A 27115-nucleotide genomic window follows, 5' to 3' on the forward strand; every position below is an offset into this window, starting at 1 on the left:
GATTGATTATACATGATATCGAAAAAATAAAATTGAAGTTTATAATATTAATTTCTTTCAAATTGGAATTCTATTTAATCGTTAATAAAGAATTGTTTTCGCTGGTTGCAATGAATAATATCATTTAAGGATAAATAGAATAATGCAATTGCTAAAGTTTATTTTTTGAATAATTTTTTACAGAAGTTTATTTCATATTCTAAGAAAAAACATTGGTAGACAGACGTCATCTATAAATTTAGAGTATTACTGAATAGAGTCTCTTATACCAAGTTAAATATGAAACTTTTTAGGGGAAAATAAATTAACCCCTATTCGCGTAGTTAAAAAATATTCTAATTAGATGAGCATTTCATTTGTATTACAACAAATTTAATTAATTAAATGAAACTATTACACTTCGCGTGATCCATACTTGCTGGAAATCAGCGAGCATTTTGCGTTTAAAAATGATTGGCGTTTTGAAACCGATTCTCTTCTTTTGGATTATTATACAATTTATATTTAACAAATATGTGTACATTTTCATTCATTCGGTATCTTAAGAGGTTAATTTACTCATTAACGTAGAAAATTGTTTAGAAAACGTATAATTATTTGTTTTTAGAGATTTTAGATTATTTTTTAGACATGAAATCTGAATCGATATCTGTTGATTTTTCAACGTTTGTCACGATAATTTTGTTTATAACACGTAAATATACATATCTTCAATTAGAAATTAATTTTGGTATTTTATCTTTCAAAAACACAATCAGAATTTAGACGTAAACTATGAAATAATTATGATAGACTTATTTGAAGAGGTGTAGAGGTTTCTATTTTCCTGGTACCTAATAGTTCCGAATGTTACCAATTAATGAAATTCTAACTATTAGTACGATATGGGTACAGGGGTAAAGGTAAAATTCAAATGGCAAACTGTCCAAGAAAAGGAAACAGCGTAGAAAATCTCTTGATGTGCTGGTAAGCCTCATAGGATTCGGTTCGGCGATATTTGGTATGAATAAGTATAATTTACGTTGGAAGGAGTATAATTCCGTTGGTAGGGGTGTAATTTACTATGGTAGGAGTATAATTTCTTTTGGAAGGTGTATCATTTACGTTGATAGGAGTATAATTGTAGCATGCTTTTGGGACATATCACATGGAATTATTTGTAAAACAATCATGGTGGCACAACATAAGATAGATGCAATTAGAAATTGGAAGCTAGTACGGAACTTATTAGGCCATCAACTGGGCTTAGTTTAGTATTTAGTCAGGAAAAATACTGGGAAAGCCATCGTTCAACCGGATGAAAGGTTAAATAATGCGTAGACTAAGAAGTGTAGCATTGGAATTCTAGTAGGTGTGTATAAAGTCAAACAAAAAGACAGGTCAGTGAAGAAAAGACAGACATGCGTGTTAGCTCCCACGAGAGACGATCACTCTCACCGGTTTCCTTAATCTTACATATATTCCTTTGTACATCTTATTTCATCTCGTTTTAAGTAAAGATTACACGGCGACACATGTACGTATTCGGTTGTATTAAGAGTTGCTGAGATATATCGACATTCTGATTGCTCAAGTGAAGTTATGTGTGGGAGAAAGGGTATTTTGAAACAATCAGTATATTAGAAATCAGTTGGCGTTCAGATGTATCTCGTATAATCATCTTCAGATGTAATGACTAAAAATAAGCTAAAGAAAAATAAACCCGATAATAATAGTTCTAAAAACATGTAGGTAAAAATTTCAATTCTACCGCGTCAGAATTAACGAGACAAGATGAATGTATTAAGTTACGTATTTCAAAATGTTGTTACCGGTTTGATACGTTATGTTATTGGTTGTAAATTGTTGACTTTTAATAAAGGTAGCTTCAGCTATTTTCAATTTTGTAAAATTAGTTTCAGAATGTATTATTTTCGTGTTATTTGCCGATTTTATTCATAATTTTAGTAAATAACATGAAACTACTATATTCTGAAACATATTTAAAACATTATTTACGTTGCACGCATGTTCTCGACTACCGTTTGAGAAGTATCTTAGTTTTTGCAGCTATTTCGTTCATTTGCTTGTGTTAGTTGAAGTAGGTGATTCGACAAAAAATCAAAAGTACGAATGATACATATCGAAGATATTTTCTTTTCTTTTGAAATTGACATTAAAACGATTTTTAAAACGTGAAAAAAATAATAAAGTATAGAATTCTGTTATGTTTAACAATGTTCACTTAAATGAAATAATTATTTCCATAAACCGTGCTTTTCTTTTATTGGTCACTCTAAATAACCTTGTTAAATTAATTAGTTACTAGACTGGAATAACTTTACCTAGCATATGTATATATATATATATATATATATATATATATATATATATATATATATATATATATATAATTATAGAACTCAAATGACCTTGTAACGAGTGATGTAACCCATTTTCCGGTTTACGACATCTAGTTGCGCATGCGCGCATATACTTTAACCCATAACAGCATAAACATATAAACACAAATCGCTTCTTTTGCAGATTTGTACCTGCGCACTGAAATATTAACGTTATTATTTCGGCATTATTATTTAACATGGGAAGAGTGGGGGTGTTTTGCAACTATTCTTTGGTTTGATATATCTTTTAATTTAAACCCGAAAAAAAAAACAATTGAGACGCTAAAAGCGTACACAGTAAAACAATATGTTTTATTGTCGCTATAACGTATTGTTTTACTGTGTACGTTGTCAGCGTCCCAATTGTTGTTTTGTTTTCGCGTTTAAATTAAAAGATATATCAACACCTGCATTTAACTTTAAGTATTATGGTATCTGTTCAGTGCACATTTACCTATAAATATGGCAAACCACTTATAATTCAATGGCTGTAAGTTTTTTTTTAATAAACAATTATAAACAGTACGACTCATAGAACTTTATATTCTTTTTTCATTTTAATATACTTTCATAGAAATGTGTCTGCTATGTCAAAAAAAACTATTTTCTTTACGTCACAAGTGACACGCTCATACATGAATTCCATAGCTAATATAACATACTGACCCAACGGGTCACGGGTAGTCTAGAATATATATATATATATATGTGTGTGTGTGTGTGTGTGTGTGTGTGTGTGTGTGTGAAATTTTTCGGGGGGGGAGGGGTACAGAATTTAATAATGGCTAAATACAGACCAACTAACATAATGATTGAAAAAATAAAAAACTGAAAATAAAGGGTAGCTAACCAGGTGTCGTTTCTCGCTCCATAGAGTTAAATCGAGGAAAATACGATTTAAAAAAAAAGTCATGAATATGGCGGGGAGGGGGAACGAAAAAATAAACGGGGGAAAATTACATAGAGACTAAATTAAGTCCTAAAAGATTTGTTTGCAAAGAGAAGGTCTCAAAGACTTAATAAAAAAATAGTCTCTAGAATTTTTAAATGAAAGGGCGAGTGTCACTTACTCAAGATGGTAAACATGTCAGCACTGAAATTCGTGGCACACGCATGGTTATTTAAAAGGTGGTCACAAATCGCAGAACCATACGTATTACTCAGAACATCCATTATGCAAACTTTTCACCCTCGGATGTTCTGATATTTTGTTATGATAAGGTGCAGCGAACTAAGGACCATGCACAGTTATTAAGTCATAATGAATAATAGAGATTAGTATTTAATGCCAAAATGAGCACACATTTTACAACATTCAGCCATCATGAATATATATATATGTGTGTGTGTGTGTGTGTGTGTGTGTGTGTGTGTGTGTGTGTGTGTGTGTGTGTGTGTGTGTAGATATATGTATTTATATATCTACATATACGTATGTGTTTGTGTGCGTGTGTTTTTCCATCTCTAGACAGGTACATCAACAATACATGTTTGTCGGTATACGGCCGCCGTTTTAATTCAGCGGAAGTCAACTTAGTCCACGAATGTTGCCAAAGGTATTTTAGATATGGGAGTGCCTTATTTATTTATTATTATTCATTTGTTTTGTTAGGTTTTCTGTTTCCTTAATAAAAAGTTAGCAGTGCGTTTATTCTCAAGTGATAGAAGAAAAGGCGACTCGTTGATGTTTTCGCAAACTAATTTTGCACACGAGTGTATGAATTAAAGAGTTGCTATAAAAAATAATTATTAACCGTTCGACGGCTGTAAGAGGGCAATAAGAACACGGGTTGTTATCACCTTCGCCTCGGTTAGCCGTCTCCTTCGTATTTGTTCACTCGCTTCAAAATGTGGCAAAACATGCTGTATAATTAGATAGTATGACGAGATCTCGTGAATGACGTTATTGCGAGAGTTTAAAAAAAAACACACGTCTGGCCTTACTGTTTAACACCGGACGTTTGGGGAAGACATTTATTTGGACTAGTGTTGATTTCTACCTTCTCCCTTACATCAACTAAGAATGGGGATTGAGAGGCGCTTAATATTGTCTTGTAAAAATTTGAAGTGATGAAATGGGAAGGCAAACGAAAAGAAGTATATTATTCTCTAAAAATTGAACACATTTTACTTCGACTTACATTTTGCATTCCAGTTTTTAGATCAACAAACTGTCTCTCGAACAGAAAACACTGCGACAAAGTATCAGATTATTTAGTAATCCACGCTATGTTACAAATGATAATATCAGTTATGTTACAAATTATATTATCAGCTATGTTACCAATGATAATATATGTTATGTTACAAATGATCATATCAGTTATGTTACAAACGATAATATAAGCTATGTTACAAATGGTAATATCAGTTATGTTACGAATGATAATATCAGCTAAGTTACAAACAATAATATCAGCAGTGTTACAAACGACAATATCAGCTATGTTACAAATGAAAATACCAGCTATGTTACAAATGAGAATATCAGTTATGTTACAAATGATAATATCAGCTAATGTTACAAATGATAGTATCAGCTATGTTACAAATGATAATATCAGCTAATGTTACAAATGATAATATCAGCTATGTTACAAATGATAATATCAGTTATGTTAAAAACGATAATATTAGCAGTGTTACAAACGATAATATCAGCTATTTTACAAATGAAAATACCAGCCATGTTACAAATGAGAATATCAGTTATGTTACAAATAATAATATCAGCTATGTTACAAATGATCATATCAGCAGTATTACAAATGATAATATCAGTTATGTTACAAACGATAATACCAGCTATGTTACAAATGATAATATCAGTTATATTACAAATGATAATATCAGCTCTGTTACAAATGATAGTATCAGTTATGTTAAAATGACAATATCAGCTATGTTACAAATTATAATATCAGTTATGTTACAAATGATAATATTAGCAGTATTACAAACGATAATATCAGCTTTTTAAAAATAGAAATGCCAGCTTTGTTACAAATGAGAATATCAGTTATGTTACAAATAATAATATCAGCTAATGTTACAAATGTAAATATCAGCTATGTTACAAATGATAATATCAGATAATGTTACAAATGATTATATCAGCTATGTTGCAAATGAAAATATCAGTTATGTTACAAACGATAATATCGGCACTGTTACAAACGATAATATCATCTATGTTACAAATGAAAATACCAGCTATGTTACAAATGATAATATCAGCAATGTTACAAATGATAATATAAGTTATGTTACAAACGATAATACCAGCTATGTTACAAATATTTATATAAGCTACGTTACAAATGATAATATCAGTTATGTTGCAAATGATAATATCAGCTCTGTTATAACTGATAATATCAGTTATGTTAAAATGATAATATCAGCTATGTTACAAATGATAACATCAGTTATGTTACAAACGATAATAACAGCTATGCTAAAAATGATATCAGTTATGTTACAAATGCTAATATCAGTTATGTTAGAAATGATAATATCAGTTATATTACAAACGATAATACCAATTATGTTACAAATGATAATACTAGCTATGTTACAAATGATAATATCAGCAATGTTACAAATGATAATATCAGTTATGTTACAAATGATAATATCAGCTATGTAATAAATGAGAATATCAGTTATGTCACAAACGATGATATAATCAGTGTTAAAAACGATAATTTCAGCTATGTTACAAATGATAATACCAGCTGTTACAAATGATAATATCAGCTATGTTACAAAGGATAATATCAGTTATGTTACAAATGATAATATCAGCTATGTTACAAATGATAATATCAGCTACGTCAAAAATGATAATAGCAGTTATGTTACAAACGATAATACCATCTCTGTTACACACGATAATATAAGCTCAGTTACAAATGATAATATCAGTTAGGTTACAAATAATAATATCAGCTATGTTGCAAATGATAATATCAGTTATGTTTCACATGGTAATATCAGCTATGTTACAAGTGATAATATCAGTTATGTTACAAACGATAATACCAGCTATGTTACAAATGATAATATCACTTATATTACAAACGATAATATCAGCTATGTTACAAATGACAATACCAGCTATGTTACAAATTATAACATCAACTATGTTACAAATGATAATATCAGTTATTTTACAAATGATAACATCAGCTCTGTTACAAATGATAATATCAGTTATGTTACAAATGATAATATAAACTATTTCACAACTGATAATATCAGTTATGTTAGAAACGATCAAACCAACTATGTTACAAATGATAATACCAGCTATGTTACAAATGATTATATCAGTTATGTTACAAATGATAATATCAGTTATGTTACAAATAATATTATCAGTTATATTACAAATGATAATATCAATTGTGTTACAAACGATAATATCAGCTATGTTACAAATTATAATACCAACTATGTTACAAATGATAATATCAGCTATGTTACAAATGATAATATCAATTATGTTACAAACGATAATACCATCTCTGTTACAAATGATAATATCAGTTATGTTACAAACGATAATATCAGTTATGTTATAAATGATAATATCAGCTATGTTACAAATTATAATACCAGCTATGTTACAAATGATAATATCAGCTATGTTACAAATGAGAATATCAGCTATGTTACAAATTATAATATAAGCTATGTTACAAATGATAATACCAGCTATGTGACAAATGATAATTTCAGTTAAGTTATAAATTATGATATCAGCTATGTTACAAATGATAATACCCAGTAAGTTTGTTTTGTAACTTAGGGAGAAGTCACTGCTTATAAAGACGTAAACGCCAATCCTCGATCAGGGTTAATGCATGCTGGGGGACCTTTGAGACAACACCGTAATTATCGATAATTGTGTAAATTAGGTAGTGTTTATTTATTTACGATTAGACCCAACAGGACTTTTTTTATGTTAAACTTGATAACAACCACGTTATAGTAAGCTGAGAAACAATACCGATATACTATGTTCCATAGTCGGACACTTCTAAGAAAGGAACTTTTATCATGGAATTTATATTTAATTTAAGGTAGAGATAAATAATAAAAGTAATTGTAAGCAGTTATTGCAGCTAGACGAGTATCCACTGCTAATTATTTACATGGGGAAGGCATAAAATGAAGTGCAGTTTAGTATCTGCCATGAAAATAGCAATACAGCAAAGCAATACATGGTAAATCGTTTCTGTCACAAGACTTCGTACCATGCAAAGGCAGAAGATATACTCTTAGCAGCCAATCGCGAAACGTGAAAACGATACTCCATCTTAGAACTTGTCTGGTTCTTATAGAGGTAAAGGATTTCATCAGGTGTTTGATATCTTCTGCAGCGGTAGAATAATCCAAACATTTTACCAGCAACATTGGCAACGGATCTGATACTCTTGATGTTATTCTGGTTATCTTTGAGCTGATTTTAATGATCAGACTTATCTTTTTATGAATTTTGTATGGTTTGGCTCGATCTAAGGAGTTTCTCTCTCCCAAGCATTACCCTCTACTTTGGGTGGGATATTGGTTTAATAGCGTTTGCCTGATTAGCTTCTTCGGAAAAATTCCGAAGGATTCTGTAGCTTCCATATGGACTCGTCAAGATCTTACTTCATCCACATTAAACTGTCTCGCATCAACAATTACTACACTGATAAGCTAGTACATAGAACTACTGTTGTCGTCGTTGTTATTTGGCATTATTAAGTTATATTAGTATGAATTGCATAATTATTGTTGGCATTCGTGCTCTCGATATCTTTCTTCTTGGAATTCTTTCTAGAAAGACATCGGGTATTCACGGGAGAGACCAACATCTCTAACTGAGAGTTTCTGTCGAACAAACTGGGCTTGAACTTGGAACATCCAGATCGTCAGTTCGTGTCGTTAGCCACTTAGATATCGTCATCTCTCTGTTTAATATGCCCAAACATTCAGTTGCTCAGGAGCATTTTGCTGGTTCATAAGTCGAGAACAGACCCATCGGCCTTCTGTGGTAGAGTTAATCGTATGTGATCAACAGTAAAACAACACTCGTTCTCCTGGACGAGTATTTAATGCCAGGTAAGGATGCTTCTTAGGAGCTGAAAGAACCGTTCGTGAAACACATGGATCTGATACCTGAACAGGCTAGGCCCCATCTATAATATAAATCTTACCTGTCTATTTCAATGTATGTATGTATGTATGTATGTATGCCGAAAACTGCCGACAGAGGCGACAGATTTTCACAAAATTGATATCGTTTTAAAGTGCGGCCCTTCGGACGACAAATATCGAAAAATTGGTTAAAGACATTAATTCCTTCACCCATAACTTGCCACTTTTCTAAGGGAGGGGTTGCTTTTTTCGCCGATATTTTCGAAAGTCATCCCCTCTTTTCGATTGACTAGGGTTAATTTTAACCTACGCCACTTCCGGTTTGGCGATGAGCGCAATAGCAAAGAAATCACGTCTTTTTTCACGTTTTCCCCCTTCGCGGTATGGGTTCGAGCCTTCTTACCAACTACCACTGTTTTTTTTTTTTTTTTTTTTTTGCTCAACACATACCTGCACACACCCGGGCAACGCCGTGCACCCAGGCTAGTAGTAAGAATATATCAGAAATTTTGTATACATCCGCTTGCATAATATGTAAGCACTTGGTTTGTAACACATCGTGATTTGTTTTGTTTTTCTATTTTTTGTTTTTTTTTTACTTTAGGTTTGAGGAAACTGTGAAGGTGAAATCGAGACGCCCATTTCACAGAAAAGGGTAGGATGGAGTAGAATCAGAGAAAGTGAATGCTCACGTCAGAAGTTGATACCAAAAAAAAAAAGTAAAGCCAAACAAATAAAAATGTTTTTGCTTCTTGTTAAAAGTCCCTCTCTTCTCCATGCAACCTATTGAACGTGAGGCTTAGTTCAAGCAGTCATTGCCGAAGAGTGATTTAACGCATAGTCAAAATTCTTGTCAGACGAACAAGTGCCCCTCAACCAAGCAACATTCTTACATTCCCCTCACGAACATGAATTACGCAAAACTGTAATGCAAATAAGTAAACAGCACCACAAATGTTGCTTGTGATTTTTAAATAAACAATTGTTTTGAAAACTGATAAAGACATAACAATACTCACCATGTTTCAATATAATAATGTATAAATAGTAAGACCAATTCAAGTAATTCATTATTCATGTAAATCATAACTCACAATTGCTTGTGATTGCTTGATGTAAATAGCCATTAACAACTAGTTCGTTATTCATATGTTCAATCATAATAACAATATGTAAAATAAAAACCATGCTTCACCTCTGACGATCGAAAAAATAAATGTCAAACATGTTTACAACCCTACTAAGTATATATATATATATATATATATATATATATATATATATATATATATATATATACACACACAAGTGAGAGGACGATTCCAAATTTTTTCCTGATTCCGATACAATTACCGATTCCTTTCTAAATTTTCGATTCCGATACGATTCCCAGTTCCAATTCCGATTCTAATAAGAAAGACACATCTATGGAATGAATTTATTAAATGGCGTCGGTTTAAGTCTGTTTAAGAAATGTTCCGATATTTCGAGCTTTACTTATCGCGGAGAAAAATGAGTTTAAGATATAAATATGCCAAATTTATTATTTAAAAATCAACTAACAATTTTTTGTACGTCAATTTTTTTTCTTTCTCTTTCATAATTTTGTGAAACAAAATCTATAAATAACAAACATAATTTATTATTTGTATCTCACCGATAATTTAAATACAAAATACGAATTTAGGAAAACTCGTCCCCGGAAAACTCGTCCATTTTTGCTAGGTAGGAAAACTGGTCCATTATTGAATAAATATCGATTGAAAACACATTTTCTGATCGTTCTTGAATGAGATATTGTTTTTAAAAGAGAATGCATATCTCATAATTATTTTTACAAAATAGTTTTTCTTGTTTACTGTTGTTTTAAAAAAATAAAATTATTTTTCTGTGTTTGTTTTTTACTTAGATTTGTAAGTGTTTAGTGGTTCAACTTATTTTAAAGAGTTTATTTAGTTAAAAAAAAGTAATGTCGTGGTTCAACTTATTTTAAAGAGTTTATTTAGTTAAAAAAAAAGTAATGTCGAGCGTTACTTTTGAACAAAAAATGTCCGAAAAGATCACGTTTAGGAGTCTCGATAATCGAGCAAAAATATAAAATTAAAGAAAATACTGAGGTAAACGTCCCCTCTCCAAAAGAAAATAAATTTGTATATTTTTTAGGTAATGCCCAAGATCATTGCTGGAAAAAAATCAAGCTACCCGAAGTGGATACGGTTGATTATGTAACGAAACCGAACGGAAGACACGAAAAACGAAATCATATATTTATTAAAATAATTACTTTTGTTATTACGAAAAAAAAAAAAAGAAAACACTTTTACCTTATCAAATATTTTATTAAGTAAAATTAATTTAATTTTAACACTTTTTGTATTCACGAACAGCTTCTGCAGTATGCGGACGGTGGTCGTCTTTTTTGTGCTTTTCACTAAACTGTCACTAGGTGCCGCCTGTCGACCAAAAAGCATTTAAATTATTAATTTGTTGTTGACCCTTCAAAGTTGCTTATATTAAAAAAAAAGTGTTTTATTCAAATTATTTATTTGTTCGAAAAAAGAAGCTATTTTACCTTATAAAAATCCAATGTTGCTTTCATTACAAAATTGTTTTATTAAAATTATATTTTCTTACGCAGACTTTTCAATAAATGTTTTTACAATTATATTTTGATATATTTTTATATAATAAATGTTTTCGTTTTCAAATATTTTTCTATTTGGTGGGGGAAAAGTCCTGTTTGTTACTTATTTGCAGCGTTTTTTGACCAATAAGAAATTGGAATTATTGCCCCCTAACAATAGCCGCCGTCTGCATACTGCAGAAGTGTCTCCCAAAGGACTTTTAAACAAGAAAATTTCAGCCAATGTCACGTATCTTTCCAACTCCCCCCCAAAATTTAAAATGACGACTTTTATGAATTTTTGGAGGTACTGAAAACGAATATCACATTTAAATTTGGGTCAGATAAGTAGTTTGTATGAAATCAAGAAATTACTTTTTCAAAAAGGGAGTGATCACTTTTCCATGTAAATTTCACTTTAATTGAGCACTCGCTTTCTGGCCACCTAGTGAAGAGGCAATTTTTTTGTTAGTTTATTGGCTAAAAGGTTTTTTTTCTACTTTCATCTTTCAATAAAGACACGAGGAAATTGAAAAACAAAAATAAAAAATCTGTATACAGATAATGTAATTCCTTATGTTATCCTTATGACGAGCGCGTACAGAAATAGCAATCACTGATAACATATAGAATTACATTGCTTAATATCTGGTAACTACTTGTTTTTCATCTAATTTTAAATTGTTCGCCAAAGATTAGATGTGAGAAGGCAGATTGGTACGCGACTATGCATTTAACAACCTTCGCAGCGTAAACATAGTGTAAAAATTTGTTTTAATGATATTAAGAAATTACTGAACAGCCAGAAAGTGGGTGTTCAGTTTACTTTGAATTTATATAGGAAACTGATCTTCCACTTTCTGAAAAAGTAATTTATTCGTATTATGAAAAGTACTTATCTGTCCCAAATTTAAAGTTGATATTCGTTTCCAGCACCCCCGGAAATATTAAAAAATTGTCATTTTAAAGTTTTTGGGGGAGTTGTAAAGAAACTTGACATTGACCAATATTTCTTATATTATCAAATAATAAAACATATTTTACTCAAAATACTTCGTTTAGTTTTAAACACCCCCCAACCCCCGATCCAATCCCTTTCGCACATCGTAGTAATTATAAAAACGACACACTAGTTTAATTTCTTCGAATGACCGTGCGATTCTAACGGCTTTTTTAAAAATTATTTTTTAAATCTGATGGAACGCATTACGAAAAATCTAAGTAAGGATTGTCTCTGAGAGTTTTACATTTGAAGATGGATCCTTCTAAGAGAAAAGTTGTCAATTTTGGGATTTTTATTTATTTTTGTTCCATTCTTGTCTGAATTGTCTTGTCTTGTTTAAGAGGGTGAGAGTACCTGATTGACAATTTATCTGGCTTCTGTTTCCGACTGACAGTACAGGGGCCCTAACTTTTTGGTAACGCTTAGAGCGGCTGCTCTATCATCAGTTGTATAATATCAGGATGGTTCTAGTGCCATGTCGCGTATGGAAATGGATCCTGCTTCTATCTCTGGTGGGCTTTTGCGAGGCCATAACTTCCTAGACAGGACTCGGCTAATGGACCACTGTGTGTAGACTTGGCGTCAAAACCGGCGAACTTTGCTTAACGTTTTCCCCTAACCTTACATTAAACAAAAACGTAATTAAATGACAACCCAAAAAATATCATGATAAAACCAAACAACCACCCAAACAAAACAAATTCGCCTTCACTCTTGAGGCTCGCTTTCACAAATATCCGTGGGCTTAGAGGCAATATAGATGATGTAGAGGCTTACCTTTTAGTAAACTCCCCTGATATCTTAGCATTAAGTGAAACAAACTTACACTCTTCAACCCCCTCTAACTACTTCAACATGACAGGATACCTCCCACTTTGTCGTAAGAACTCGGATAGATATATGCACGGGCTTGGAGTCTATATCCGTAGCATCCTTCCTTTAACTAGAGAGAGAAATTTTGTAATCGGATGACCAGGCTTTTATGAGCTTTCAACTAACATTTCATCACTGCGTTAGTTATATTTTCTCTGCCGTTCTCCCTCAAGTCAGGATTATACCCTGATCGATCATGTCTTTGATAGTGTAGCTGCAACACTCTCCTTCGATAGTAATGCTCAAATACATGCATTTGGTGACTTTAATGTCCACCATAAAAATTGGTTTGGTTTCTCAGGTTACACAGATGCAGTTGGACGCTCTACTTATAGCTTCTCTATAGCCCATTCCCTCACACAGACAGTAATGTTCCGAACCCGCCTACCAGATCGTGAACTACAGCAAGCTTCATTTCTAGACCTTTTTTTTCACCACAGTACCTAAGGATTGTGTGACTAATGCCCAAAGTCCATTAGAAAACGCAGACTACAGTGGTATCAGTTGACATCACATTTAAATCCCAACCTCAAGGTGAGGAACCATTGCTCAAAACAACAAGGTACTACAACAGGGCTGACTGGGAAACCATTAGAGAACACATCCGAGATGCCCCATGGACCAATATCCTTTTTCTTCCTGCTGAACAGTGTGCCAATTAGAAAACTTAATGGTGCAAAGCAGGCATTGAAGCACATGTTCCCACACGGAAGTATTATAGCAAGGCCCACTGCCCTCATGGTCTACTGCAGATTGTGCAGCTGCCATTGTACAAAGACAGCATGCATTCCGCCGGTTCGTACGTCATAAGTCAAATACAAATAGACAAAAATTTGTAAATGCTAGAAATCATAGTAAGAGAAACATAGCAACATCCAAAAGAAAGCATGCTTAAATAATCAGGGAATGCATAGAATTATAACAGATAGGAACTCGTGATTTCTGGAAAATCTATAATAGTGTAGTGAATAAAGGGCAATCAATAATTCTCCCACTGAGCAACAACCAGAAGGTTGCATGCACAGCAATGGAGATGGCGGGACTGCTTGTCCGGCGATCCAATTCCACCTTAGAGCAAACAAGCAACCCCCTCCCAAATTTCCCTATGCAGACTGAAGCCACATTAGGTGATGTAAAAATCACCCCTTCTCATGTCCGCAATATCATTAAAAAAATTCGACACCTTAAAGGCGTGTGTGCCTGATCTCATCTCTTCATTACTAATTAAGAAATGTTTAACTGAGCTAGCCCCCATACTTTCCAAGCTCTACGACTAATGCCTTGCTGAATCTTGCTTCCCTAATAGCTGGAAGATGGCCTCTGTGTTACCAGAAGAATTCTGGTGAAAGAACAGACCCTCTCAATTATCGCCCCATTAGTCTTCGTTAAAATCTTTGAGACCTTAATTAATCCAGCACTAGTTAACAATCTCGCAAAAGCAAATCTTCTCTCTGACAAACAGTATGGATTCAGGCGATGTCGTTCTACTGCAGCAATTTTAACAGTCATCTCTGAACACATTTATCATGTACTGGATAAGGCGGCGAAGCCAGGGCTTAAGCAGTTGATATATCCAAGACCTTTGACAAAGTCTGGCATAAAGTGATGCTAGTGTAAATTAAATTGTACGATATAACTGGACGAATACTAAATATAATTAGGTCCTTTTTAGACAATAGAAGCATACAGATTGTCATTGACGGACGTACATCCAAGCAGCATAACATTAATGCGGGAGTGTCTCAGGGGCCAATCCTTGGACCATTATAATTCCTGATGTTTATAAACTACCTACCTGATAATATTGTGTCCGAGATGGGTATATTTGCTGACGATATAACGCTCTATAATATGCATGAAGGAGGAACAGATGTACATAACTTTGCAGCTAATTCTACTCTTTGCGACCAAGGCCGCCAACCCCCAATATTTCCTCCTGTATCAAAAAACACACTATGTTATATACATATATCTGTACTTAATATTACCAAGCTAACCAAAAGCCTTGATTCCAGTAAAGCAACTGGCTCTGACGGTATTCCAATTATAGTACTCAAAAAACTTCAACCAGAACAAGCGCCCATGCTTACAAAACTGTTTAAACGTTGTCTTAAGGAGAATAGCTTCCCATCACCCTGGAAAATCTCATCAGTATGCCCTGTATTTAAGAATTCAGGTGATCGCTCATCTCCCTCTCAGTACAGGCCAATAAGTCTCTTGTGCGTCATGAGTACGTTGCTGGAATCTGTGTTAAATACAGAAGTAATCAACAATCTCAACAAAAAATAACCTTCTTAATGACACTTAATATGGTTTCCGTTCTGCTAGATCTACAGCAGATGTGCTTACAGTTATACCTCATAGGATTAGCAAATCTCTCGACGGAGGCAACCTTTCTAGGGCAATTGCTCTTGACATATCAAAGGCCTTTGATAGGGTATGGCATAAAGGTTTACTTCACAAGATCTCTAGCTATGGTATTGCTGGAAATGTCTTTTCAATTATTAAATCATTTCTTTCTGATAGGTTCATAAGAGTAGTAGTTGAATGGCGAAAATCAGAAGCTTACAGTATTAATGCTGGTGTCCCTCAGAGGTCCCACTCTTTTCCTGATCTACATTAATGATCTTCCAAATCACATCCTTACATCATTTGTAGACATTTATGCTGATGACACTACCATTTAGGGTAGCACATCTAAGACAGTAAACGACCAAGTTCTCTCCGATTCTCTCTCCTCTGATCTTGAGCACGTAGTACAATGGGGGAAGGAGTGGCTGGTTATTTTTAATGCATCTAAAACCAAGCTCCCCTCTTTACATCATCAACATTCTGATCCACATCTGGCATCAATTGAAATGAATGGCTCTCGTTTTCAGGAGGCCTCAAGTTTTGACAAGCTTCTGGGCTTTACTATTACTCCTGATCTTAAATGGAACACGCACATCAAATCTGTTGCCAAGGCCGCTGGAAACAATGGTGGGATCTTTCTATCGACCCAGTAGATATCTCACTGCTGATGCAATTCTCTATCTATATAAGAGCCAGGTACGTCCAAGGATGAAATATTGTTGCCACATCTGGACAGGAGCTGCTAGAAAGGAATTGTCCTGCTTTGATAGAGTTTAAAATAGACTTAGTGGCCTCGTAGGAGATGTCCTTTTCTCTTCCATGTCACCTCTTTCTCACAGAAGAGATGTTGCGAGTTTGTCTCTGATGTATCGTTATTTTCATGGAACGTGTTCGACTGAGCTTCAGTCTATGGCCCCCCTCACCAAACTTTCACAAGAAACACTCGTATAGCTGGAAACACTATCAATAATTCCCCCCACTCTTTATCTGTGCCTAAACCAATTCCATGAACAAAGCTTCTTTCTTAGAACTGCTCGCCTGTGGGATTGTCTTCCGTTTTCCCGCTTTCCGGCTGACTACAATATGGTTGTCTTCAAGTCTAACGTAAATAAGTTCTTGATGAGCCGTTCCATATAAGTTAACAAATTTACCGAGTTTTCATTACTAATGATTACTATATTGTCTAATTTCTTCTGTACACTCTTTAACCCTTATCCTTGAGTGGCCTTTTGGCTTTTATAATGTGGTGATGCCTGTGTAAAAAATAACAAACAAACATAACCTGCAAACGCAAACCGTTCTTATACAAACTGCAACAGAAATAAAACATAAGATAGAAGAAAACCATATGGAAACAATAAAACTGAAACTCGATAATAGTAAGTTACTCTCCTTAAAATAATGTAGTTTCGGCATCAACTGACATAAAACCAAAAAGTCAAGAAAGGTCGAAGAGGATTGGAAGACCGAGGAGAGAAAGCACTAATTCACTGTATGAGTGCGAAGGGGACTATGGCATTGGGAAGGCATTGTCAGCGAGACGTAAATGGTAAGCAGCTGTTGTGATGGTGCAAATTTATTTGTAAATGTTATCGAACGAAGAAGAGAGTATTGGTAATCAGGTGAGATTTGTTGTTACTAAAACTCCAGAAAAGACCACCGGGTTTTGTCAGCGAGCAATATCTGACGATAACCTGTGTGAGAACTTCTAGTGAGTACAGATAATAAAATGTCAAGGAGGGCGGAACGATTTTGACGGAAAAGCTAACGAAACCTCCACTAGGGGAGCACAGAGAGTATTTAATCTTGAGGAGGTTTATTTCCAACAAAATTTTAGAGAAGACTAATATTTATTTTCAAGGAGAGATCATCGATAAGTGGGTGTTGCGATAACGTACATTCATTTCCAATGGTTATTAAAAGAGATGGGGGATATTTCTTGTTGTAACTTGGACTGCATGATTCGCCACCTGTTGTTATTCGCTCGTGTCTTATTTTAATTCACTCGAAGTTCTTAACAACCAAGAGGGGTTCTGTCCTGGGGCAAACTCTTGGTCTTTATATGAGACACATTCGAACACCCCATTAAAGTTCCCCTTACCTCGCACGCACTGAGTTAGTAAAGCAATTGAGAACATAATGTTTTCTCCATAATTGGCCATTTAAATATGTTATATTATATCTTTCGTGTAGTCTCTTTGTTATACTCGATTCCAGGCCTTGATACTCCACTAGTCTAGCTTCGTGCTATTACTCGAGTTAGCATCACTTGGATAGTCTGCACTATTTCTCGTAAAAGCCAATGTATGTTGGTCATAGCGAGTATATCTGATTTGTGCTGCGAATACTAAGTTATTTTGAATATTAATCAGGGTAACTTTCAGGGAAAGTATTCTTATAACATGTTATCTTGACAAACTACCATACAGGGAGACCATAACCACTCGAGGATAGTGTTTAGTAGCTCTACCCTATTATCAGTGTGCATTTGCTTAGCATGAGAAAGTGTGAGAAATCATAGTGTTGGTTTATTTTACGACATATCAACCATCTGTGTGTTATTTTTTGCCGTATAATGTTGTCGAATGTACTCCTATAGGTAGGATAAACATTTTATATTCATAAATTGTATTACTCTTAAAAACTATTCAACCGAAAAGGTAGCATTACTTCCATAAAATACTACTCTAAGAAAACTTTACACTTTGAAAATATTGCTCGTTGGCAATTGAAATGTGCTTTATTCTCAATATGATTGATCTTCAGCCACTGTCGGCTAGTCTATAATATAAATCTCACCTGTCTGTTTAAATGTATGTATGTAGGTTTGTATGTCTGACTAAAACTTTCGACAAAGGCGACCGATTTTCACTGGATATAATTTTGAAGCTCGACAAATATCGAAAGATTTGCTAAAAACATTAATTCCTTCGCCCTTAAATGGACATTTTTCTACGCCTTTTTCGCTGATATTTTCGAAAGTCATACCCTCTTTTCGATTGACTGGCCTTGATTTAAACCTACGTCACTTCCGGTTTGGCGATGGGCGCAACCACAAAGACGTCACTTTTTTCACGTTCTTTTTCTCTTTCGTGGTACGGGTACGAGCCTGCGTGTCAACTACCAATTTTTTTTTTTGCTTAACACACACCTCCAAACAACCGGGCAACGTCGGGCAACGTCGGGCAACGTCGAGCACCTAGGCTAGTATCTATGTATGAAGAAAATAAAAAGGAGAAATAATATTCTGGTTATTTGAAAATTACGAATTGGGATAACTTTATCGATATTAGGGCATGGTATGACCATTTGATATATTAGGTTGGGCCTCTTCGATCTCTCTTCTAGCCGAAATGGAAAAATGACTCAGCTATCAGGTGATCCGGTTTGGATAAGGATGCCTTTTTAATAGTCGATATTATACTTTTAGTCTGCCTGCTTCTCGGATATTAGAGGAGTATGATCTGGCTAACATTGTATGGATTTTTGTTATGACAAGTATTATGTTATTTGTTGGATGCACAATTAAAGATTAATAAGGAATACTCATCACAATACCATATTTATTGTAGAAGTTTTCTCAGAAACTACTGAGCCAGTCTATCTGAAATTTTTTGTGGACCTTTAGTATGATAAGGTGCAGCGAAGTATGTATTACGGTATTTGTTCGGCGCATGATTAGAGATTAATATAGACCCTACCAATACCCGATTCATTCTTGTAAATTACTCGGTCGATCTGGCTGAAATTTTGTATGAATCTGTATGATAGGGTGCAACATGTATTTTTGTATCCATTTTATGCAGAGTAAGGGATTAATAGAGATAAATAGGGATTATTACAGTTCTAATCCAAATATGACAAGCAATATGGATTAATCACCGCAATCAAAAATGTGCACATATTTAATCATATTTTACCATCAATTAAGTATAAAATATTAACTATAGCTTTTGCTCGTTTTTAAGTTATAACATATAGGTTACTACTACTACTACTACTACTACTACTACTACTACTACTACTACTGATACTGATACTACTACTACCAATAATAATAATACTAGTAATACTACTACTAATAATAAAAACAATGTAGATTAAAAATACAGCTGTCAAGGATATACTTTTCAGATAAACATATTAATGGAGCAACATAACAGGTTTCGATTCTGCGAATGCACAGGAAATGGTGCAGTATTGTCGGCTGTTATCAATGAAACCAGTGTTTATGACGTCATGCACAACTTGACAAAAATATTACCGGATATAAAATAATCCAAGATAAAACTAAGAACTTAATAACTACCCACGAATCTCATGTGTCTTTGAATATTTATTTATTATTTTTAAAGTAGTTTATTTATTTTTATTATTAAAGTAGTTTTATTAAAAAAAACAAAAAAAAACAAACAAAAAAACTTCCTTAAAAATAAATCGTAGTCGAAAATCTACACCTATATTGTATTTATTGCATTATTCGGATTGTAATTCTCGTTTGGTCTTTATATTCACAACTGGTTTGCTCGAAGTAACTTTCAACCTACTTTGGCTGGATCGTTTCGAATTTCGAAACGTTCTTGTCAAATTTGAAAATATTTATGTTAGACTCCGGAATGTATCAATGCTAAAGGTAATAAAATAATCATAAAAACTCATCGATAATGAAATAATAAATCATCGTAGTAATAAGAAAAGGGATATACAATGTGAAGTACAAAGCATAACTAGAATTTTATTTATTGCGGACTATTTTCTTCATCTTTTATTAGTTGTTTCACGACGTTTCGGCCAACTATTCCTCTGGCCTTCGTACAGACTTGACTATGAAAGATCAGATAATAAAAATGAATTTATTCGACCAAAAAAATCAAACTTGATCGCCCTTCGGGGAGGGGGGCGTGGCACATTTGATAGAGACGTTGAATCTCTACGGCTCCAGGTGAGAATTATGTGAAGATAGCGGTTTCAATCCTACCCAAAAATCGGCCAGAGGCTTACTTGGCCCAAAACGTGATGAGACAGCAACTACGGAAGGCAGTAATTGCAGTGGATGCAGTCAGGAGATTCAGAGTTCCTATCCGTCGTGGTTACCACCTAACGAAGGTCAGATGAATAGTTGTGAAACAACTAATAAAAGATGAACATAATAGTCCGCAATAAATAAAATGAATAACTAATACTCATTTCAATGAATTCCAATTAAAATAATACAGAATTTTGTTTGTTCAACAAGGACTAATGTTATCGCTCATTGACATAAAAAGTTTTTTATGATATACTTCCACAGTGAACGTGGTATTGTGTTGACTGATATCTATTATACCCTATCACGTTCTAATTATGCATCGGACAGATACCATAATACTTAAATCGCTGCACCGTAACATAACAAAAGTCCATACAAAATTTCAGTCGAATCGGTAGATAGTTTCCAAGAAAAAGTGAACGTACAGACAGACAGAAAGTCTAAGATAAAAATAATATAGACTAGACTTTTAGTTAAAAACTGACAAATGTTTTAACCCATTGGTTAAAAGTGAGTGTTTTACACGAAACAGGTATTTGATTATTGTACAATTTGTGCTAAACTTTGGATTAAATACTAATGTCTATAAATCCCCATTAATCTTTATTATCAGTAATTGTGCATCAAACTGATGCCATAATACTTTGTTCATTGTTATGTACCATTTCTTGGAAACTACTTGATCGTAGTAATAAAAAAATGGAAACCACTTAAGCGAGCTGACTGAAATTTTCTACAGGCCTTTGTTATGATAAAGTAAAACGAAACTAGTATTATGATATCTGTGCAATAATAATCAGGGATTAAGAACGAATAATAGGATTAGTATTTAATGCAAAAGTTTAGCATAGCGCACTCATACAAAGTTAATGAGCCATGACGTTGCCTGTTGTAATATATATATATATATATATATATATATATATATATATATATATATATATATATAAACATTATTAACTATATATGTGAATACATGTTCCTGTGGTGATCTCTTATCGGAGATCACACGTCGTCAGTTTAGCAGAGAAAATGCCAATCACATAGTAACAAATCAAATGATATTTCCCCTGTTAGACTAAAGAAATGGATTCTCCGGTAAGAGATTTCCACAGGAACATGTGTACACTCTCCCCATACACACACACACACACACACACACACACACACACACACACACACATATATATATATATACACATTTATATATATATATATATATATATATATATATGAAGCCATCTACATAGAGTACTGTTTCGCTGTTTCACAGCTTATCAGTGCGACTACACAAACAACTACCTCAAGCCAAGATCGAAACCCGATCGCCCAAACGACAGTCGGAGATTCTAACCGTTGTGCTATGCGGGCGGTGAATTAACAATGTGTTCACATTGTATAAATACCTAAGCTCAATTTGTTTACACAAAGAGTGTTGCTTCATGCGCTAATGGTATTTTGTATATGATAGGGGCAGTATATATATATATATATATATATATATATATATATATATATATATATATATATATATAGACGACTCTCTAGTGAAGAACAAATCAACATACCTACCACACAAACATAACAGCACAAAAGAACTAAATACCTTCTTTGAAACACTCTGGGGCCTCAACCCCCAACAAAAAGAAAACCCCCACCAGTAATCTAACACGAAAACAAAATCAAGCACTTAAAAAAATCCAACACAATAATAACTTCGTTATAAAGGAAGCAGACAAAGGTAGTGCAGTAGTTATAATGAATAAGAACTTCTATAAAACACAAATTTCAGAATCACTAGGGAACGAAAATTATTACAAACCAATTAGCTCTAACATAGACGACACAACCATATCTAAAATAACAAAACTCTGCACAATATACAATAGTACATTAACTAAAAAAGAAAAATACTTCCTTACAAACTTCACAACAAAAACAAACATCTTCTATGGGCTACCCAAAATACACAAATCTAACCAGGTAAGACATGCCATTAACATACAAAAGTTGGAATACATAAGCACCCCAAACCCCAACGACCTCACATTCAGACCCATAGTAGCAGGACCATCATGCCCAACAAGCAGACTTAGCAACCTAATAGATATACTATTACAGCCCTTCACCAATCTAGTCAGAAGTTTTGTAAGAGATCACACACTTCCTTAGCTCCCTACCATAAACAGTAGACGATGGGACTATACTAGCCACATTCGATGTTAGCAGCCTATATAGCAATATCCCACACAATCTAGGAAAAGAAGCTATCGCATATTGGATTGACAAACATACACAGACTTTACACCCTAGATTCAATAAACAATTCGTGATTGATAGCATCGACATAATCCTCAATAACAACTCCTTCCAATTCAATAAAGACAATTACATCCAAATACTAGGCACAGCAATGGGTACCAAAATGGCACCGACATATGCCACCCTTACACTCGCCTTCCTAGAAGAGACCCTTTATGAAAGGATAGAGCAAAAGTACGGGCACAATATAAAAACACTCTTCATAAAATCTTGGAAAAGATACCTAGACGACTGCTTTATCCTCTGGAGAACCTCATTGGGGGATATCAAAGAACTCCACACTTTGCTCCAAAATCTACACCCAAAAATAAACTTCACACTAGAACAAAGCCCCACAGAACTACCTTTCCTAGACATCCTAGCAACAATAAAAACAACAACATAATCACAGACATCTACCACAAACCCACAGACACTCAGCAATGGCTCCACTTCAAAAGCCACCATCCTAAAAAACTGTCTAAAACCAATACCCTACTCCCTAGCACGTAGAGTCTGCACCATAGTAACAGACAGACACCTCCGTTCAACTAGACTGAATGAACTACAAATAACACTGCGGAAAGAGGATACCCACTACCACTAATACAGAAAGGTATTGAACTGGCTGAAAAAATTCCAATAGACCAACTAAGAACCCCAAAAGAACCCAATAAAGAACAAATTCTAGCATACGTCTCTACACACAACACAAACACCCCAGAACTATTCACACAGATAACAAAAAACCTTATCCTCCTCAATCAAAACGACAAACTAAACAGCATACTTAAAACAACAAAAATAATAAAAAGCAAACGCCAACCCAAAAACTTAAAACACATCCTAACTTACTCAAAATTCGTCCCACATACTACAAAAGGAGTTACAAAATGCAACAAACCGCATGTGGAGTATGTGACATAATAATAGAAGGTAACACATACACATTCAAAAACCCAGCACAAACATTCAAAATAAAAAAGGATCTAAATTGCACCTCCAGAAATGTAGTATATGCACTAAGATGCACAACATGCAACAAATCCTACATAGTCGCCACCAAAAATTTCAGCAATAGAGTGGCCTTACATAAGAGCAACATCAAAATTGCAGATAACAGACACCTCTATGTTTCAAAACACGTACACACATGCAGTGGAAACAGCTTCAAAATAATGCCAATCTTCCAAACAGACAATTATTTTTATTTACTTACACAGGAAAAAAAACTTCATCACCAGATTCACTCCTGAACTGAACAGAACCTAATACCATCACACAAAAACATGAAATGCAAGGTACACTCGCATGCACACCCGTACACATACACATATACACACCCACACATAAATCAGAACCGACACATTAAAACACACACACGTGCGCGCATACAACCACACACAGACATAACACCCCTATCTCTAATACAACACACTGAACAATACCAACCCTACTTAACCTCGAAACCAACAACACTAGGAGACACCTAGAACCATAGTATCATATCTGTTCCAACACCATGCTCCCTCCTCAGTCAGGGGAGGAGAACCCCCTCATGACTGAAACGACTGTCATCCCTTCTATCATCCCCCTCCCATACCTACACCCCCTCCAATGCCCCCCCTTTGGGGAACAAAATATTCCCCACACTAGGAACCGATCCTGGGTCTGGCCATACCCACATCGGGAGACAAATAAATAGAAACATTAAAAAATCCCCTATTTTAAATACACCCCTCTTTCTAAACAAACATAATATAAGACTAAAACGAAAAATCACAATAATAAAATCCAAGAATCCAAAAAAATAAATATCAAAATAGAATGAAAGCACCCCTACCCTTACTTCAGAAGAGCCAGTCCCCTCCTCCCCACACATACACATTAGTAACGACCTCGGACCACAGCCGCCTTCCTAAGGAAGCAAATAACCCCAAAATACTATAAAACAATATACACATTCCCAAACCAATAAAAGCAAACACACACACGCACACACACGCGCACACACACATAAACACACACGCACACACCCACATAAACACACACGCACACACACACACACACAACCCCACCCTAAAGGAAAAGAAAAAAACATTAGCAGAAAGAGATAGCGACTACAGCGAGGTCAACGTCTCCCTGGACAAGCCAAATAAAAAAAGCAATAAAAATCCAGCATACCAATGAATAATAAACACTTACAAGCCTCCACCCTTTGGAAAAACTTCAAATTAACTACGAAAATCGCCATTTTTACACATTTGAAAATAATTTCTGACGAGGACGCATCACAGACCGTCTGAAACGCGCGTAAGCGATTTCAATGACTTAAAAACATTATTACAATGATCCAAACATAATTCTCAATGAAAAACCAAGACACGGAATAATAAAATAATGTTAAAAAATACCCATTGTTGGTGACTACTCCCTTATTTAAATATATATATATATATATATATATATATACAATAGCTAATAATGTTTGTATAGGTAACCAGATTATAAGCACGCCCTGTACTTTTATCAAGTATTTCTATTAAACACACGGATTACAGTGCAAAAACTATATTCCCTTTCTCTGTTTCTCTCTACCTCTCTCTAACCTTCTCTCTTTCTCTCTCTCTCTCTCTCTCTCTCTCTATATATATATATATATATATATATAAATTTAAATATAGAAATTCTGTCGCTCTCAATATATATATATATATATATATATATATATATATATATATATATATATATATATATATAGCGAGAGAGAGAATTGATTGTACGTGTGTAAGGTTGATATTACAATGTGTATGGTTATAAATGAGTCCGCTTTGCCTTGTAAATCCATCTAATTCTAACAAATGTTTTCGCTTGTCCTGTGATTCAATCCAGATGAAATGCCCCCGCACACAAAAATAGACTCTCGACTCTCAACCTTTTTTCCCCTTCTCAATTCAAATAACCATTTTTTTTTTACTTCATAGTTCCATTGTTTCAAAATGAATCATTTTGAAGTTTCGCACAAGCTTCCTGAAAAAAAAGTCGTTCGAAAGTGACAAAAATGTCGGACGCCATGTCGCTAATTTGATTTGAGAATAAGAAAGAAGAAAACTAGAGCAAAAGAGACGGCGATTATATATCCAAATTGTATATCAAAATTATCTAACTTATATATTAAAATTATATATCAAAATTATATATCAAAATTATATATTAAAATTATATATCCAAATTATATATTCAAATTATATATAAAAATGATATATTCAAATTATATATAAAATTATATATCCAAATTATATATTCAAATTATATATCAAAATTATATATTAAAATTATATATCAAAATTATATATTAAAATTGTATATCAAAATTATCTAACCTGTATATTAAAATTATATATCAAAATTATATATCAAAATTATATATTAAAATTATATATCCAAATTATATATTCAAATTATATATAAAAATGATATATTCATATTATATATCAAATTATATATCCAAATTATATATTCAAATTATATATCAAAATTATATATTCAAATTATATATTAAATTTATATATTCAGCTTATATATACAAATTATATATTCAAATTATATATTCAAATTATATATCAAAATTATATATTCAATTTATATATTCAAATTATATATACAAATTATATATCAAAATAATATATACAAATTATATATTCAAATTATATATCAAAATTATATATCCAAATTATATATTCAAATTATATATCAAAATTATATATAAAAATTATATATTAAAATTATATATCCAAATTATATATTCAAATTATATATCCAAATTATATATTCAATTTATATATTCAAATTATATATTCAACTTATATATCAAAATTATATATCCAAATTATATATTCAAGTTATATATCCAAATTATATATTCAAATTATATATTCAAATTATATATTCAAATTATATATTCAATTTATATATATAAATTATCTTAATAATATATCAAAATTATATATTAAAATTATATATTCAAATTATATATCAAAATTATATATTCAAATTATATATCAAAAGTATATATTCAAATTATATATTAAAATTATATATTCAAATTATATATTAAATTTATATATTCAACTTATATATTCAAATTATATATCCAAATTATATATTCAAATTATATATCCATATTATATATTCAATTTATATATTCAAATTATATATTCAACTTATATATCAAAATTATATATCCAAATATATATCCAAATTATATATTCAAATTATATATTCAAATTATATATTCAAATTATATATTCAATTTATATATAAAAATTATCTAAATTATATATCAAAATTTTATATCAAAATTATATATCCAAATTATATATCAAAATTATATATTAAAATTA

This window comes from Euprymna scolopes, chromosome 24, assembly GCF_053919585.1.
Source record: "Euprymna scolopes isolate OS-2025 chromosome 24, ASM5391958v1, whole genome shotgun sequence".
Lineage (NCBI taxonomy): Eukaryota > Metazoa > Mollusca > Cephalopoda > Sepiida > Sepiolidae > Euprymna > Euprymna scolopes.